Genomic DNA, 18523 nt, shown 5'->3' with positions numbered 1-18523 from the left:
GCTCCAGATTTAGGTTTTTTAAGGGACAGGCTAAACCCTTTAAGAACCGGAGATCACCTATGTTGGGCACAGCATAGTTAGATGTCAACGTGGGCTACACCCCATATCATTTCTTTTATAAAGGAAAAGATACGGTAAACGCAAATCCATTCGCGGTTATTCATGACAAAAGAAATAAAACTTACAAAACCACCGACAATGTCCAAGTTGTCCTTTGTAGCTACAGCTGAATTGCCATACCCTGTCTTCGTGTCTGTTACTATGAACACTCTGTACACGGCTTATAGACTGACCCGTCGGGCAGACAAACTCTAGATTTCTATCATAGTCATTTTGCCATGCCATGGACACCATAACAAGGCAGGCAAATAACGATACAACCTTTAAGAAATAAAAATGTCTTGAACAATACCAATCTCAATCCCAGAGATAACTTTACCCTTCGTTTATCTCTAGTAAAACACGACGACCATTAATCAGCCTGAAATCGGTTCCTTATCTCCGCCCCCGGTAGCTACTGGTTGGCAGGATTGATTATAATGAAATGCTGCCGATTTCAAAATTGCCGGTGAGTTTTACCAGAGATACACGAAGGGTAAACGTATCTCTGGGGTAGAGATTGGCACAATACACGACACTCATTTATTATAGAAAAATTGACGAGTATATGTAGACAAATTATAACTTTTATCAAAAACATAAAGCGAGACACTGTATAACCGTCCATCCTGACGACTGTTAGGCTACTTGTCCGGCCGGCTGTCCTGAACGACAAACAAGAAAACCCACGCTGAAAAATCCCAGGTAATTTTCTAACATTTAAACATACATTATGGAATATCTAAATCTGCCTATTATTAGTCTTTATTTAGGCTTCAGATGTTATAGAAATTATTAGAACTTTATTTACATGAAAAGCTCAAATCAACTCTGTAGACCCTTGGATGCAGCTTGGATTTAAACAGTCGTCCATTTAAAATTAAATCAATAAATGGCCGACCAAGCTAATTATTACCGTTAGTCGCTAACGTCACTACCGGAAACGGGTGATGAAAGGCCTGCCAAGCGAGGGTACCATTGCCATTTAGAATGTTACTTGATAATATGTGGGTGGATTGGTTATTATGTAAATCAAACGATCAGCTATTCTGCCTATTTCTAGTCCAAACTTTCAACAGTCACAACTCCGTTCAGAATAAAGTAATTTGGCTGAAATATTCAATATTTTCTTTTTTTATCATCTCTTTTTGAATTATTATAGCAAGAATCGCCAACTCTGTATTAAACTCTTTAACTAATGTATCTTTAAGAGCCAAAGAAAAACCTGCAATAGGAAGATTTAGCGCTTACATAATGCCTGTTTACAAAAGGATAACACAGCAAAGGAAAATAATATCAAACTTTTAAATCAAACTTTTAAAAGGATTTAAAGGCTTAACACAAATCGTAATATTTCATACAGGCTTAAAATGTTCATGAAATGGGTCACTTTTGGATTTTCTTCTACTCCTTAATTATAAACCATGGTGTAACCGCGGTAGTTGGCCCTTCGACTAGAATGTCCTGTATTTCAGATTTGCAATCCCATTTATTATAACTTTCGACGACAGCGGGTGTAGGTGGGGGCTTTGTAAAACCCCAGTTTCGCTATTATCATAGCTTTCGTCAATTTGTTGTCCCCGGAATCCCCGAAGAAACTTTACAGTTTTCAGCGTTTTTTGCTCTAAAAATTGCTTAAATTCTATTTATCATTTCATAGTCTACAAAATTTTTCTGAATTATGAACAGATGGAGGTTGCCAAAAAAAAAACCCCCACAGAAAACTATACCATATCCAATAGAAAATTCACGCCCTAGTGAACATGGATCCGTCACCAACAAACCCGACAAGAAAATATGATGAAAATGAAGTTATATGATTTTGTTAAAACGTCTGAAATTCAGTAGTGGACTAATCATGCACGAAATATTGAACTGAGTAATGAAAAAGTGTCGGATTTTAACGATTGCGCTTCACACTTACCTTTGATATCATAGTGATGGTCAGCAAAGGAATGCTATAAACGTGCTGTTACCTATTCTTTAAATAAAAATAGATTTCCTATGTTATAGTTATTAGTATAATCTATTCAAGTGTACTATATGAAATAAAGGTGCAAAAATATAATCAATTATGGGTGGTGTAATATCAAAATATAAATTAAATATAGTTCGCTTTGTGAGAGATAATCTGATGTCTGAAATCATTTAATGAAATGAAATCGAGTTTAGCGTCCTACTGTTCTGCTCGGAACTGGGCTAATGAAGACGGGCGAACGCCATACAGTGTGCTATATCGAATTCCAACTGGCAAAGGATCTTTTACGTGTACGGACCTCGGTTTTTCGTCCTATCCGAACGACTAGACAGCTGTTCTTGTTGAAATCATTAAATATCAGGCGATACGTTTCAAGTCAGTAGCTTGAAGCGTATATATGGTATTAGTGTCTGTGGCCTGTGGCACGAAGTAACAGTATATTGTCGCATACATAATATATTATGTCAACGCTTGGGCGATATAATATATTATGTCAACGCTTGGAACTAGGATGGAGGTGACTAGGCATGAACTTGCAACGATAGATTTAATTGGCGCTTTGATAACCAATGAATGCTTTGGAGACATATTTTGGCGGTATTTTCCATCATGGAATCGGTAAGTTTCGATTGTTTTTTTCTTTTCTGTTTTTTCTCTCTTTTCTGTGTCCTAACCCTAACCCTAATCCGAAAGAAAAGTGCCCTTTTTTGAAATTCTGACATCACAGGTGCCCTTTTTCTGATAAGGATGCCCTCCTTTTATTTACAGGGACACTTTCTATTGTTAAGGAGGTGGACCGGTCCCCATGGTCCAACCCCTGGATCCGCTCTGATGGCGCGTACATTCCACTGAGTCTACAGGTCTAATATGCTAACACGCTTGGAACGTCAACACAATATATTATGTCGCCCAAGCGTTGACATAATATATTATGTATGCGACAATATACTGTTACTTCGTGCCACAAGCCACTGACACTAATACCATATATACGCTTCAAGCTACTGACTTGAAACGTGCAGGGTGCAACTATAAATTGCAGCAAAACAAGTATTACCTATTATAACAAAATCGTGCTTTTTCGTTTACTAAGTTATATATGTATGTATAATTAACGCAATACATTATTAAATAATTGAAATCTTAATTTAAACAAGTATTGGTTCGTTTTCGTATAAAGACACGTACTTGTTCGTTTATTTAAATCATATCATAATTTGTCATAAATTGACGAGCATTTTAAATTGTAATAAACCTAGTATTTACCTGATTATTAAACTAGAAGATATATTCAGTTCACCGATGCTATAAAATAACGCATCCAATCAATAGCAAATCTTATTATTACAATTACATAATTCATGCAATAAAAATACACAGAAATACGCTTGAAACATTTTACATACAATAAGTAAAGAAACTTACCTTTGAATACAAATAGAGTTCCACTGTTTTTTCAAGTGACATTTAAGGGCTTGAATCTCCGCCTAATACGCCTACTCATGACAGGCTGTCATGAGTTGTATACTACTGTCAAAATTTTTCAGACAGCTATGAAAATGGTTAATTGTCCTGTTGACGTATAGCACGATTCTTAGAGTATTATATTTTTTTAATGGAGAAAAGTGAAATGTGTTCTAAATGAGGGAGTTAAATTCACCTTTAATCCTCCAATCACTCCTCACTTTGGTGGAGTTTTCGAGTCAATGATAAAATCGGCTTAGAAAGCGATATATTATGCTATTTTAGGAAGTTCAGAAGTTACAGATGAAGAATTATTATCAGTAATCACAGGTGCTGAGCCACATATTAATTCCAGACCCCTTACATACTTCAAATCCACAAGATGATGTTCCATGAACGTCAAATAACTTTATTTATTATCAGAATAATTATCAGCCATGACAGGTGCCGAGTCACTTATTAATTCCAGACCCCTTACTTATCAGTCTTCAAATCCACAAGATGGTGTTCAGTCAACGCCAAATCACTTCCTCACAGGTCAGCTCGGAGGAGAAATCGCTCAAGAATACGTTGATAATACAGAGTTAACCACGTAAAAGATGGTGAAGGGGTCTCAGGAATTGGTTCGTCACTCCTGGCACCGTTGGTTCAAAGAGTGGTTGCTTCGACTTAATCCTAGAAAAAAGTGGGTTAATACTCAAAGATACTTTGCTGTAAACGATGTCGTGTTGGTACTTTCAGCAGATACTCCTTGTGCAGAGTGGCCGCTTGGAAGAATTGTTGAAGTGTTTCCAGGACAAGACGGCCATGTGAGAGTTGTTAAAGTTCAAGTTGGGCAAAAAGTATTTGCGCTTTCAATTTCGAAATTGTTTCATTATTATATAGTAGAAGTGATATATGACAATTAATCATATCAGGAAGGGGAGAATGTTGCGAAGGACAGATAGTTAAGTGGTGTTACTCCTTTTTATAATGCTGTCTTACTCCTTATTATAAGAGGTTAGAGTTACTCGCCCTTGTTCTAACCAGTCAGCCATGGGGATCGGCCGTGTTTCAGTCAATATAAACACAGTACACAAATGTATCATGAGCGTGTCATTAATTTTTCAGAAACAGCTTTAGAACAACATATGATAATGACATGCCTATATATGGTTACATGCGCAATACGGGGTAAAAAAATTGTACCCGGACATCCTTCTCCAATATTAATTATCCAATAAACCCAAAATGCCTACAGTCACCATTAATTAATACAATGATCTACGTCTTTTTGTTACTAGCTTTTACACTGCGAAAGTGGTTGAGAAGCCTAAAATTCAAATTTCAAAGCACTGAAACGAAATGAAATGTTGTTGAACGCCCTACATTTCTGCTCCGACGGGGCTAATCAAGACTGGCATTCTGCATACAATGTGCGATGAGAGAGATTCCGCCCGGATAGCGACCTTACGACCTACTCTTACATAGAATTCTAACTGTCAATGAATCTTTTAAGTGCACGTCAAAATGTACACGAGATCCCGGTTAGTCCGCCAATCCCGAGACCTTCTGATTAGTGAGCCAGCCACTTACTTACTGAGCCTCTGCAGCTCCTGTATACTGGTGCAAAGAGAATCTTGGGGAACAGGTCGAGCGAACGATTTTTATTAACCAACCAGCATACATGTTCAAATCGTCAATTCGTAATTTCTACATTTCGCCCTTTCGAAACACGAAAGTCGAAAAGTAGAAGTTACGACAAAATGTGAGGCGACAGTACGCTATATACCAGCCATAATCAACTCGAAAATAGGAAATTAAGATATAGCGTACTGTCGACTTTCGACTTTGTTTTTATTCATGTCAGTAAGAAGGTACCAACACGCATACCAAACCTAAATGATTAGAATATTACCATGAATGTCCTCCTTAGAAATATATCGATTTTATAAGTCCAATTATGTGAGGATAACAACTGATTTCTACCGGTGTAACGAAGTATCTTTCAAAAGCATCGAGAGGTCATGTTTATCTCTGAGGAAATATCAGGAATCAGTATAAATTGACAAATGACACCCTCATTACTCATTATTATATGAAGGCAATGTAAAGTTCCCAGTAGACATGGTGGCATGGAATGGTTATAGTGTCTGGGAGAAGACGGCATTGTATTATATTCAGTAGTGGCGTTGCCGTGGTCAGCAGAAGGTTCATCGGGATTTTCCTACGTAGTTCCCCCTTGTCAGTGATGTAGGACTGATGGTCTGGCAAGGGACAACGTATAGTCATTCATATGGGACGAAAAACCGAGCCCCCGTGTAAACATTGTCCTACACGTAAACGAAACCTTGTTGGCAGTTGGAATTCGATATAAGAGTAGACCGTAACTCCGCTTTCCGGGCGTAAGCTCCTCCTCATTAGACCTGTCGAAGCAGAACAGTAGGATGTTAAAAACCATTTCATTTCATTTAGAATTACTGTGTTTTGACAAGACATTAAACCCCATTTGATTCCATAATATGTGTATAATTCGCGATTATATAAACCATCTATAGTATAGCGCCATTGGACAACATACTAGATCTCAGTCATCCTATAATTCTATTGACATTAAATTATATTTCCATGGATCACTATTGCTGTGGAGTTTATAAAATTAATCAAACCAAATTTTCTACCAGTTTCTTGAAATGCCTCGAGTGCATTGCTAACCTTAATCTGGAATATTGGTTGTTAGGTGCAATGCTGATAAATGAACTCCTGTGACCTTTTTTAATCCAGGAAAAATACAGTATTATGATTTTATATCCATCTAGGATCGACACTAATGAAGACGTATGGGATGGTCTCCTAGACCACCTTTTTGACACGGATGTAATAATTTTAAAATTGATTTATTTTTTTCTAGATTAACAAAGTGTGTATGTGGACGTCAGAAAATACACGAAATTTACATAAATCCTAGTTCTAAGAACCCGTTTCAAACAGGATACTAGTATCCGGGTGTAATTTAAATAATTTGACACGGATGAAATAATTCTAAAATTGATTAAGTTTTTTTTAGATTAACAAAGTTCTAGGCAATCGTTTTAAACAACAGACTGTATCCGGGTGTAATTTAAATAATGCTATCCGTGAGTATCAAGCTGGGCTTCTCAACTGTCGATAATATATTATCGTTACAGAGTATTATAAGTAAATATTTATCGAGTAAAGTGGGGCGAATATATCTGTTATTTATGGTGATTCCGTCCAGGATGACTTGCTCTGTGTCAGCATGATGGAAACAGGTATCCATGGAAAATTCATCAGTATCACCCGAAACATGTATTCCAAGTGCAAATCGTGTATTGTCTGCACAACTGGCACTAACTGACTTTTTTGGGTGTTATATGGGTTCTAGGCAAGGCCAGAGGCGGATTCAAGGGGGGGGGCGCCCTTTTTTACTGCTGAAAGTGCCTTTTCTCAGACCCAAATATGTCCGTTCCCAACCCGTTGCAGGGATCCCAAATGATTCAAACCATGGACTCAAACACACCAGTCTGGTCCAATTAATGCTTCCACTTTCAAACGAATTCTTGTTGTTTAGCTGACGGTGCCCTAATCCTATAGAGTGACTATAGACAGACATCTTGTGGAATCGGCGGCGTATACACTCATGTCCATCACCGACGCGCATGAGTGCAACTTGATGTAGCATTGTTTCATGTGTGGACAGTACAAAGTACAAGTTACAAGGCTTAAATAGTGAAGTGGCCAGGGAATAGATTCGTCTTTTTTCCCATCATAATGCCTCGGTCGCCCTTGACAATTTTCGAGCCGCATGTTCAACTGGCTTTTTTGCTCATTTTGCGGCGCGCCCCCCCCCCCCCTTTTCAAAATTCCTAGATTCTCCCCTGAAGGCTGCATATTAAGCCCGTTATTATGTTCACTCTTCACACATCTATATGTCAGTGAAATGAAATGAAATGAAATGGAGTTTACTGTTCTGCTCCTATACTGGGCTAATGAAGACGGGCATACGCCATACAGTGTGCTATGAGGGAAATTTTGCCCGGGCAGCGGCACTATCGCCTACTCTTATATCGAATTCCAACTGCCAAGTAATTTTGCCCGGGCAGCGGCACTATCGCCTACTCTTATATCGAATTCCAACTGCCAAGGGATCTTTTACGTGCATTCCAATGTTTACACGGGACCTCGGTTTTTCGTCTCATCCGAAGGACTAGACAGCTGTCCTTGTCAGGCCCTCCGTCCTGCATCACTGACAAGGGGAAACCACGTCGGAAAATCGGGATGAACTTTCTCGGCCAATGCAGGGATCGAACACCCGACCTCCAGGCTAGCGAGCCAGCGCCTTACCCACCTAGCCACCCTATATGTCAGTGAGTTGAAGGACAACGAATGCAATGGTATCAATGTATTTCCTAATTTATTCTCATTGCTATTTGTCGATGATACCAAATTAACTGTATAGAATCAATTTGTGAGAAATATGGAATGTCCATCAACACTCAAAAACCCAAGACACTTGTATTCAGAAACGGTGGTAAACTAAAAGCCTATAAAATATGGAGCTACAATAATGTACCAATACATACGGTTTCTTTCTACAAAAATATGGGAGGGAGTGGGGGTCACTTGCCTTCCCATACTAGTAATTCTGCTGTTTTAGGTAAAATCGATCGATCCTATCTATTTGTCACCTCTGCAATTAGATGCATCAGATATTAAACATTTATGCATGCCCCCCGTCTTCATTAGCAAAGTCGGCGCAGGACAATCAAATCATTTGATTGCATTGTATGCATCCCAGACCATCGACGATTTGAACAGAGACTCAAAAATAAATGTCCGAGTACGTATGAAATTTAAGCGCCAAAATATAGAGGAGTGGTGTATTTACCTTGTCTCAAAATTTCAGCTCAAAATATTGAGTCGTTTGGACGTGAACGTCAAAACTGCTTATCCGAGCACGTAACCCTTTAAGATTTCGGGTCAATTTTTTCGTTGGGTGACTTGATGATCGATTCCCGTTCCTTGAGAGGTCTATACAGTGCACGACCCACGTTCTGTACTTGATAAAAACAAAATCTTATTTTATCCAGATACCGCATAATACATCTTGAGACACGGGTTTAAGTTGTTTGAAAACGTATCACAAATATTGAGTTGGTTGCTCGGCTCTTAGGTAGGGGATTTTAACACAAAATTAAGCAGTTTATTCTCCCAAAATTATCGGGATTGGCCCTTTAATGTTACATAACTTGGGTATGAATGGTAGGAAAACATGGGCAAGCGATGTAAAAAATCTTCTATTTAGGTATGGCTTTGGAATAGAATGGACTTCCCAAACAATAGGCAATTGTGTTCAATGTATTTATTTATTCAAGTAGAGACTTCGTAACGAAATGAAATGGGGTTTAGCGTCCTACTGTTCTGCTCCGAACTGGGCTAATGAAGACGGCCATACGCTATACAGTGTGCTACGAAGGAAATTTTGCCCGCACAGCGGCACTACGACCTACTCTTATATCGATTTCAAACTCACGGGATTTTTTTACGTGCATGCCAATGTGTACACGGGACCTCGGTTTTTCGTCCCATTCGAACGACTAGACAGCTGTCGTGCTCAAGAATGGCATTATTAATTATATGTAGAAAACTCAAGACTTGTATATTATAACCAATTTAAAAGTATGCCTTGTCTAGAACCGTATGCGCTCAACATATGACAAGAAATTTAAGCGCGCGCTTAGTAAATTTGGCTGTGGATCATACCTGTTTATGAACACACTATGTAAATTGCCAGAGGATTATAAAATAATATGGCGTTTATGTGATCTGCACGAGTGGGAAGATTAAAGAACAATCTGTCGTTATAAATATCTCAAAATTTATATATTTTGCAATATAAATACATAAAAAATTATTAACCTCTGCATATCCTGTTTCGTATATCCTGTTTGAAGGGAATTATACATACATAATAAATTGTAGATATATCTTATTTTATTACACTTATTGTCACAGGTATAATTATTTATACACTATTATTACATTGTAAACAGTATTAATTTTCTACATTAAACTGCTCCTTTTCTTTGGCTACTTTGTATACCGTTTCATTTATTGTATGTACATGTATATACTTTTCATAATTTAGGAATTATTGGTTAATGGTGCAACACAAAAGATATTTAAAATTGAAATAAGTGTACATAATTTCACTTCAATATGTTTAATTTATAATATGGCCGCAAGGCTTCAGTATATGAATAAAGTAATATTATTATTAAAAAAAATAAAATTGTGAAAACCAGTATGGCACGTGAACCGGATTCAGAAAAGATGAAGCGAAAGTTTGTTGCGAAACATTGTCACATCATGGTTTAATATAAATATTGGTTGTTCGTGATAGTTGGGGTCTTACCCTATCACATTATCATGGCCACCCGGTTCAAGTTCATTTTCCGTAGGTGTCAGGAGACTATACAAGATACGTGTCTGGAGACACCTGAAATGTAACCTAACTTCAGATCGCGAAAACCCCACTGGAGCAGGGTTTGCGATAAAAATTAAAATCAATTTATTTGCAACTTGACCAGTTCTAACAACATAAAAAATAAAATTGTTGTCAGCTAACTTGCAAAAGTATGAAAATTTGTGTCGAATGTTACCAAAAACTTTAGTTTTGATTGGGATACTTCGGCGGATTATTCAGGTACCCAATCACCAATATTGTTATTCAAAGGGTCAATATATCAACTCCAGCTCCCCTTCAACCCGCTTTGCCAAAATATCCAGTCTACAAATCCAAGATGGCGTCTCCAAGTGAATATCGAATTTCGCAAATTGTCGATCTAAAATGTGGATCCTGATTATTTAACCATTTTTTTTTTCTATGAAAAATAAGAAATTTCAACTCAAAATTTTGAAAAATAGTCGAGTTAGAGCAGATGAAAGTCGACAATTATGCAAAACAGACCCAATTTCCATGAAAATCGCCTATTAGCTATAACCGTGACCTTCAATCGCGAGGTCATCATGCATACAATTTGAAGTTCACACGTTGTTCTATCGACAAACCATATCTCATTCGAAAATATTGAAAAACAAATTACGTGTCAACAAAATATTCAAATCCTGAACGTAATAAAAATAGGTTCACCCCGATATTTTTAATATTTAATTCCCCTGTCTTCATTAGCCCATTCGGAGCAGAACAGTAGGACGTTAAACCACATTTCATTCCATTCATTCTATTTAATTCCCGCATGGTTTCAAATTTATGTTAGTAATATTCGTACAAAATTACGTGTTTTCGTAATGAAAGCTTGCCGATCCTGCCTCGGCTCAAATTCACAACAGTTATATTCCTTCAAAATTACGTATCTTCGTTTATACAACAGCAAATGAATGCAGAATTTCCGAAATAAGAATAGTTTGTGATGTCAAAACATCTTATTCTTCTTTATAAAATGTCAACAAAATATTCAAATCCGCATGTAATAAAAATAGAAACACCTCGCTATTTTTGTACGCCCACTTGTCGTCGCCCCTGTCCACCCGTCCGTGCACAATTTGTTTATGGGCACTCTACAGGTCACATTTTTTTATCCATTTTCAACAAAACTTGAAATATAGGTTTATGTCCCTAAGAATTCGGTTCCTTTCGATATTGGCATGTATCGGATCGTAACTTCGTGGACTATGGCCCCTGAATTTACGAAAAATCATATTTTAAGCTTGTGAACACTGGAGGTCACAATTTTTATCCGATTTTGAATAAACTTAAAAGGTATGTTTATAACCCAAAGATCTCGGTTCCTTTCGATATTCCCGCATATCGGATCTTAACATCCTGGATTATGACCAATGATTGTACAAAAAGTGGCGTTTTAGCTTGCAGCCCCTCTAGAGGTCACAATTTTAATTCGATTTTAAAAAACTTTTTAATATATCACTGTTACACGCTAATGATGGCGGGAGTTCGAATTTCGTGAAAATCGAACCGGAACTGCCGGACAGCATGGCCGCTCTTCGTACGGAAATAGTGTAAAAGTATGTAATTCCAAGGTTGTGGTCACCCTCGAGGTCACTATTTTTTTATCTGATTTTGATGAAACTTAAAATATATGTTTAGATCCCAAAGATTTCGGTTCCTGTCGATATTCGCGCATATCGCACCTTAACTTCGTTGAATATGACCCCCGATTTTACGAAAAATCCCTTTTTTAGCTTAAGTTCCTCTTGAGGTCACAATTTTTATCCGATTTTAAAAACCGTTTCAATATATCACCGTTACGCCCTAATGACGAAGTTCGAATTTCATGGAAATCCGAGCGAAACTGCCGGACAAAATGGCCGCTCCTCATACGCAAATAGTGCAAAAGTATGTAATTCCAAGATTGTCGACACTAGAAACACAATTTTTGTATTGATGAAACTTAAAATGTTATGTTTATTTCCCAAAGATTTCGGCTCCTTTCGATATTCGCGCATATCACGTCGTAGCTTCCTGAATTACTTTTATATACTTTTATATCCCAAAGATCTTGGTTCCTTTTCATATTGTCGCATGTCGGACTGTAACGTACTGGATTATGGCCCCTGGTTGTACGAAAAATCGCCTTTTATTTAGCTTGTACTCTGTCCATCTCTTGCAAAATTTGGGTGTATCTTGCATGGCAACGCTTATTCATATTTAATTCCCGTATTTTATTCAAATTCATGTCAGTAATATTCCTACAAAATTACGTGTTTTCGTAATACGATAGAATGAAATTTGCCGATACGTGCCAGTTTCAATCAAATTCACGCCAGTAATATTCCTCCAGCAAATGAGGAAAGAGGTCCGAAATAAGAATTATTTGTGGTGATGTCAAATCATTTTTGTAAAATGGTATTTTAAAATTACATTGATAGTTAAATCACTTATAAAGGGCATACATAACTTAGCTTATGGCGTACGTGACCGTTAACATATAACACATACAGTAGTTTCGTAGTAATCACTGCCTTATATAGTAAGCGATTTTCGTGCGATAATCGAGATCGCGGGAAAGTACCACTGTAGATTGAAATTTATATAGCAGTAGTTTCATTACGGAAAATAAGTTAAAGGTTTAATAGCTAACAATAGACAGAGGTTTTGAAATTTATAATGACTGTCCACTGATTCGGAGTATTATATACTATTAAAATACTATGTGACATCAAGGACTAGTTTCTACGTGCTGTCGGTTGATATCAAAGAGATTAAATTGTCCGGTAATGGAGAAACAGATTACGTAGATAAGGTTGATACTCACTCTTATTGGATTGATAAATAGTCCGACAAAAGCGAAGGAATGACTTTTGTTCAAGGTTAGATTGATGAATATCCCGACAAAGTAATAAGTCAGTCAAGGAGGACAGATTAAGCAGATAAACAACGTATGTGTATAGACGGTATGATACGATAAATACGCTGATCACTTAATTACCTGATCAATCTAGACTATTATCACCGATATTCGGGATAAGTGGTAGTTATACACTCAGTTCACTATATTAATCTTGAAATTCTGAATATTATTTATCATATCTTGATGTCCGATTGCGCATATTCCTGGTCGGACATTTGGAAAATAGCGTAGGACATGTCCGGAATATACGGGCGAAATCCCAAGACTTAAACCGAAATTCGACGCAAAAAAAGACGAATTTCGGAACTTTCGACACAAATTTTCATGCTGTTGAAGGTGAGTTGACAACGATTTTATTTTTAGGTTGTTAGAACAGGTCACGCTGCAAATAAAACAGTTTTCATTTTTTTTATCGCAAACCCTGCTCCTTTGGAGTTATCATAATTTGAAGAAAGGGTATAATTCAGGTGTCTGCAGACACGTATTTTGTGTAGGGTCATGGCACCTACGGATAAGAGAGGTTGCACTGGGTGACCATTATAATATGGTAGGGTGAGACCTGGACTATAATCACCAACCAAAACTTAGTTCGCCATTGGTCGATTAACGGCTATAGCTAGTCTACAAAAATGGTCGAAATTTGACCTGAAAACGGTTGATTTCTAAAATCGGCGATATTGGCTGGGGAGTAGGCTCGATGGGTCGACCAAACCCTGTAAATATGAACTCAATAGGCCGACCCCCACCTTCGAACCTTCTGCATGGTTTTCTTGTGGAATGGCGCTTAAGTAGCTAACTCTCTAACTCAATATCATCCAAATTCTTCGACATTGAAAACACGAATAATTTGTCAATTTAAATCAACATTGATGTTGTGATCTTACCGGGAAAATAAACATTTTACCATTGGTACACGAATCATTTGTAACAATCGACTGTTATAACTTAAAGAACCCAACCTTTCTTACAGAGTTTAAACAAGCCATGTTATCGTTATCCGCAAACTTATTGAAATTTACTAACCTCCACATTTCTTAAATACAGCTTTTGAAAACTCAAATCCTTAAATTGGTAGGCTACCAAAATAAGATTGTTTTACTGTAGGACTATGGAAGCATGTTGCGGTCATTTTATAATCACGACTTCTGCCAGCGTTGTCGTAATTCTGTAGAACTTGTAGTTGTTTATTGTAGTATGGAAGGTATAATGGTAAATCTCTTTGATCTTTGGGAAATAGCTTGAGGTCTGAAAGACGGGGGAGGCTTTGGATATATACGGGGGAATTTGGGGTTCTTCTGAAAGGTTTTCTTTAAACCTGTAACGGGTTATTCTTCCATGGTATCGGTTTTTTTTCCAAAAGACAGCATGATATAAGGGTTTTCTTACGGGAATTCGGGGATATTCTCATTTTACGTACATGTAAACATAGACGGTTTATAAGCATGATAAAGTCTTCGAAATCGGTTATGCTGGGGAAGAAAGACTTCAGAAAAAAACCTTCCGTCTTTCTTTCCCCAGCATTACCTCAGTCTCGTGCTTTATCCCACACATATAATACAACTACTCATATTGTGTGTCTTTATCGACCGCCACGACCAGAAACAATACATTAAACAACCGATAATTGGGCCTATTTTTAAAGGAGCTAAATCGCCAATATTTAGGACCTAGAAATTGACAAAAATGTGTCGCAACGCATATAAATGTATATAAACTGGTTTACATTATTTCGTTTCCGTTTTTAAAATCAGTTATGTTCGGCGAAATACGACAGAAGTCTCAACCGAATGGCAATCTCTAGCGTCTGGTTATTCCAGTCTACACCGAAGTGTTAATTGCGCATGCTCTCCAGATAAGAATATGGTATCACCGTTTGTCATGGCTTATGGAATATGTCAAGTCTCGTTCTTCGAGTCCCTTGTTACAAATGGCGCTGAAACGTATTATGGTACACGATTATTTTGTCTTAAATATTGGATATCAGAGGCCCATCTTTTCCCGGTAAGATACAGCATCAATATTGATTAAAATTGAAAAATAATTCGTGTTTTCAATGTCGAAGACTTTGGGTAATATTGAGTTAGATATAAGGCATACACGAAAGGGTTAACTAAGTCTTAACGGACGAGCACTGCAATGAATACTTAATTACCTCAGTCGGGAAAGGTTGTTTTTTTACCTGCTTGGACATCACGGAATACACTCTGGCAGACGATTGAATTTAACACATCCACTCAAGCGCGTTCTTTAAATCTAATAACTTAATACTTTATTTTTAGTTACATGGGGATCAGTAATTAACACGGTGACTCGCGCTATCTATGAAATGCCGTGATCGATTCCGTGGTTCCCTGTTGTCAGTGGTGCGGAACGGAGGTAATGGCAAGGGACAATGTATAGTTGTTCGGGTGAGAGGAGAAACCGAGGTCCAGTGTACGTAATGGAACACTGGCATTAGGCCGTAGAGCCCCTACCCGCCCCAAAATTCCCCTCATAGCCCACTGTATGGCGTATGCTCGTCTTCATTAGTCCATTCGGAGCAGAACAGTGGGACGTTAAACACCATTTCCTTCCACTTAGTTACACAGATAAATAGATATGATGTAATACTGACAAACGTATGCAATCTAGAAGTATATATTCAAACACGATCGATCTTCGAAGAGTTTGGAGATACGGTTTTGATTTTGTTTTTAAAGCAGTACGTTTATTTAAAATATGTATTTGTTATAATATCTAATATAACATGGTTATAGCGTGATTGGAAATACAACGGTGGCTTGAAGTTCGTGTAGTGCTGGGAGATAAGTACAAAATAATAGAACAACAAATTTAGAATAGGAATTACGTTCTGATGTGTTAGCATTTATACACAAATATTTATGCTGTTATCTTTTCTACATCCAATAACCATGGACTTTGTACAAGCCTTAAGAGCGCCCAATCACATTTATCAAAACACATTTTATCGTAACCAATACCCTCTAAATCCCATCTTCAATAAAAGGCTTGATCTCGCTTTAACTACGTACATCTTATCAAGGCCTTCACGTAATTCCCTGCATATTTCGGCGCTAATTCCGATTGGGTACAAGCCCAGCTTGTGAGCCTATCAGATTCGTCGATCGTCGCGAATAATAAGTCTCACGCGTTCAAGCTAAGATGTCTACCTGTGGCAATCGAGTTGCAAAATTCAAAGTTTGTTCAATGTCATGGTTTCCGCGGAGGTCGCAACCCCTGATTGGATGCCGCTGTTCACGTGTCTGTAGATAACGTATATAGCTATAATTGTGAAGTGATCTAGCTAGGGGGTTGGGATGGCCTAGAGGGTCACGCTTTGACCTCTAGCTGGCCGGTCACCTCTGGCTTGCGGTTTCGACCCCTGATGTGAGCGTATGTGGCCTGAAGATAGGGGCGCCTTCTCAACCTCGTGGGTTTACTCCGGGTACTCCGGTTTCCTCCCACGGGAAAGAACCCTGCGCGTGCGCTAACATAATGAAAAAAGGAAAACTTGTCTGCGATATCACCTTCGGTGGAAGCGGACGTTAAACATTAAGAACCATAACAGTAATCTAGCTTGTCTACGATATCAGCTCGGGGGAAGCGGACGTAAAATACAAGATGTTGTCAAACTCGTAGTCGTTACTTCAGGAACATGTCTGAATCCGTACGTCTGTTTACAACAGCAACCCTTTCTACGCGATGTCTTTTGTAAAAATCGTTTCAAACAGATAAATATAGAAATAAATTAAACAATATTCTCAACTATATATTTCTTGGGGCACTTCAAGGAATTACTAGGGTGTAGCTAAAACGCAGAACGGACTGTGTAACCATATGGAACTATCAAGAAAAGGTTTGGCATTTATACATTGTTTATATACTTTGTCATCATATAATAGACATTATTGTGTTATGTTTCAGTTTCCGATGTCATTCCGGTTGACGTTTTTAGTTTTACTTTTAAACTCTTTTATCTAATTTGCAACATTTTAAAGGTACTTGCCCATGGTAAAATTAGATCATTCAAGATTCGTTGTCAACACCCTACAAACTACATTTATTACTTGGCTTTATTGTCGTCAATTACCCGTCAGTGGTTTCTTGTTTGATCTTTTATACGCCCACATTTTCATGTGGACGTCCGTTCACAATTCGGCTATTATCCACCGCTTTATCGCCAGTTACTTCAGAAAACTCGTGTTTTCCATTGAAACGTTAATCAGTTCTATCACATATGTGATAATGGCGGACACCAATATTGTATAAGGACCAAAAACACACTTTTATGGATAACAATTACTATGGTTACTATGGTGAAAACGTCGCAGTGAAATAAACCATAGTAATTGTTATCCATAAAAGTGTGTTTTTGGTTATGTTCCAATTACTAAATGCCATTCAAAGAATATTGTATAAGGACAACTCGTGTTTTCCATTGAAACGTTAATCAGTTCTATCACATATGTGATAATGGCTGACACCAATATTGTATAAGGACAACTCGTGTTTTCCATTGAAACGTTAATCAGTTCTATGTGATAATGGCGGACACCAATATTGTCATTTTAAAAGTCTTCAAGGTATCCCAGCAATCATATATATAATATATGTCATTATCCAGTCCATTACGATTAAGGGGAAGTAAATCCAGTTAGATTGACAGGTAGACACGGGCACTTTGGGAATCTTCTGTAACCTTTTAAATAACAATTTGCGATTTACCAGTTCGAGTAGGGCATTATAATGAGTTGATTTTTATCATTTGAGACATGTTCCAATTACAGACTATTACATACCAATGATATGTTCCAATTACAGACTATTACATACCAATGATATGCTGGGTATCTCAGGAATTACAGGAGCAAGTCATCGATGTAATAGGTTTCATGTAAGTTATCGCCATCATATTTACTTGGGCTACGTTTTTAGCTATTCTTCTTTGGATATCCATGGCCTTTAATTAAGAGCCCGGTTTTCGTGTCCAGGTTGTCTTCCCCCTTAGCTTGCCCCGTTGATTCCAATCTGATGCCTAGCCTGTGATCTTGCTGGTGGCGCAAGGTATCACCAATTCAGCGCCACTTGAAGTAATTGAATCATACAATAATCACGTCAAGAAAAAACACCACGACTGTTTTGCATGTTTTATTTTGATATTATCAGAAACGAAAACTCGCCCATATAAATTGTGGGGCGTCACGGTGGCTAAGACACTGGCTCGCTAGCCTGGAGGTAGGGTGTTCGATCCCTGCATTGACCGAGAAAGTTTATCCAGATTTTCCGGCGTGGTTCTCCCTTGTCAGTGGTGCAGGACGGAGGGCATGACAAGGACAGCTGTCTAGTCGTTCGGATGGGAATTCGATATAAGAGTAGGCCGTAGTGCCACTGTCCTGGCACAAATTATCCCCATAGCACACTGTATGGCGTATGCCCGTCTTCAGTAGCTCAGTTCGGAGCAGAACGTTAAACCACATTTAATTTCATTTCCATATAACTGTGGTCGGGAAACAGGGTATCGTTCGGTGGTGGGTGTTGTGAAAGTGGTGCTTATAAATATGACAGATTTTCAGCGATGACCCCTATAATT

General features: G+C 37.9%; 1 long non-coding RNA gene across 1 annotated transcript; it reads right to left on the bottom strand.

Annotated features, from left to right (window-relative positions):
• Positions 1-201: 201 nt before the first annotated feature.
• Positions 202-3547, bottom strand: LOC126829832 (uncharacterized). Its single transcript, XR_007683536.2, has 3 exons — positions 3503-3547; positions 2024-2080; positions 202-381 (listed from the first exon to the last, which is right to left on the bottom strand). It is a non-coding gene; the product is annotated as an uncharacterized LOC126829832 (long non-coding RNA).
• Between the last annotated feature and the right edge of the window lie 14976 nt (positions 3548-18523).

Source organism: Patella vulgata, chromosome 8 (genome assembly GCF_932274485.2).
Source record: "Patella vulgata chromosome 8, xgPatVulg1.2, whole genome shotgun sequence".
Classification (NCBI taxonomy): Eukaryota; Metazoa; Mollusca; class Gastropoda; family Patellidae; genus Patella; species Patella vulgata.
Note: the sequence above shows the minus strand (reverse complement) of the source record. Positions and strands in the feature narration are given on the sequence as shown.